The sequence below is a fragment of the Carlito syrichta genome, unplaced genomic scaffold (genome assembly GCF_000164805.1).
Source record: "Carlito syrichta isolate Samal-C Ts95f unplaced genomic scaffold, Tarsius_syrichta-2.0.1 Scaffold308854, whole genome shotgun sequence".
In the NCBI taxonomy this organism is placed as follows: domain Eukaryota; kingdom Metazoa; phylum Chordata; class Mammalia; order Primates; family Tarsiidae; genus Carlito; species Carlito syrichta.
In genome coordinates this window covers 382,615-384,718 of record NW_007252950.1, presented here as the reverse complement: position 1 = coordinate 384,718, position 2,104 = coordinate 382,615, and positions in this window count along the sequence as shown.

The window sequence follows — 2,104 nt, the reverse complement described above, 5'->3', positions numbered from 1 at the left end:
CTGCACTCCAGTCTGGGCAACAGAGTGAGACTCCAACTCAAAAAAAAAAAAAGAATTCATGGATCATCATACTGCACCCACCTGGCAACAGAATGAGCTGCCCTATGGGGCTAGGAAGGCAGCTAAGGTTAGAGATTAGTGGTCCCAACCTTTTTAGATATAATGATGTTGTGTTTTTTTGGTTTGTTTTTTGAGTTGGAATCTTACTTTGTTGCTCAGGCTGGAGCTCAGCAGCACGCTCACCGCCACCGCAGCCTCGACCTGCTGGGCTCAGGCTATCCTTCTGTTTTATCCTTCCAAGTAGCCTGAACTACAGACACGCACCACCATGCCTGGCTGATTTTTTGATTTATTGTAGAGACAAGGTCTTGCCAAGTTGCCCAGCCTGATCTTGAACCCATGAACTCAGGCAATCCTCTCACCTTGGCCTTCCAAAGTGCTGGGATTATACGTGTGAGCCACCGCGCCCAACCAACCTTTTGTTTTAAAATGTGTAGCTCATTAAATATCTGTCAGTGAATGCATGCATGACAAAAAGTGACTTTAAACTAAGCAACAATTTTAATTTTATTTTATTTTTATTTTTTTGAGTTGGAGTCTCACTCTGTCGCCCAGACTGGAGTGCAGTGGCCGCTCCCAGCCACCGCAACCTCGACCTGCTGGGCTCCGGGGATCCTTCCGCCTCCGCCTTCCAAGTAGCCGGAATTACAGACACACGCTACCATGCCCGGCTGATTTTTTGATTTATTGTAGAGATGAGGTCTCGCTGCCCAGGCGGGTCTCGAACCCGCGGGCTCAGGCAATCCACTCACCTCAGCCTCCCAAAGGCGCGGGATTACAGGCTGAGCCACCGAGCCCGGCTACAATTTTAATTTTAAATAAAACTGTATTAAGTTGCAATACCATCTACACTCATTTACTGTGACAGACATACTTATTCTGTCCAAAGACAAGGTTTGATTTATATGTGGATTCAAGAGTCTTCTGCAGTCAAAAGGGGGTTCGTGGTCCACAGATTAGGAAACATAGACGCATAAAAAATTCGTGTACGGAGTCAGCAACAGTCAGACTTGATAAACTTCCCGACCCCTAAACCACATAAATTTAGTCATTTACATATTAAATAATTTATGGTGTTAAGAGCCTAAGAGTCCAGTGTGGGTATACCAGGAAGCCTGCTCCAGTTAATTTCCTGGGTCTTTCTCCGCCCTAGCCTGCTCTGTGCTTCCTACTGAGATAGGAGATAGCTAGAAAAAGGTTAAGCAGACAGACAGGCAGGTCCTCTGGTAACAAATGTAGTGAACTCCCGGCAGGCCTCTCGGCTCAGCATTGGTAAACAACTCCCTGAAAGCCTCTCAAGCTAGAGCTAAGGTACTCACTGCTGGGGTTGAAAAGCAACCAATCAGCTCACCATTAGGACCCTACCTTAATACTGGCCAATCAGAACAGCTACAGCTCACAGCTAGTGCTCGCCAATTGGCTTGGGCTTAGGGCTATATAATCACCAGGTTTTCAGCCCCAGACAGGCAACCCCTTTGGGCCCCTTCCTGCTGTGGGAGCTTGTCTGTCCTCAATAAATCCTGCTTTCTCACCTTCCGACTGTCCATGACCCTCATTCTTCCTGGGCATTAGGCAAGAACCTTGACCCTGAAGAGCTGCAACCTGAAGAGCTGCAGAAGATCATCGGAGTAGAAAAGTCATGCACCCCAGAGGCTGGCTTGCCAGTGGACAGAACCAGCTGAACCAGGAGAGCTGCCAGAGGAAGGTGAGACTCCGAAGCTGAGGCACCCAGGGGTCTAGGATTGCCAACCCACCAAACCAGCAACACTCTCAGGGCTTGGCTTGCCAGCCCGTTAGAGCCAGCCCCCCTCACCCCCCAATCACAGCACTCAGAGCTTGGCTTGCCAGTCCATTAGAACTGACACTTGTAGGGTTAGGCTTATCAGTCCCTCCACAATCCTCTCTGGGGCTTGGCTGGCTGACCCATTGAGCTGACACTCTTGAAGCCTAGGCTGACCTGAAAAATCCGCATCACTACCTTTCTGTTCTTTTTTTTTTTCTTTTTTGAGTTGGAGTCTCACTCTGTCGCCCAGACTGGAGTGCA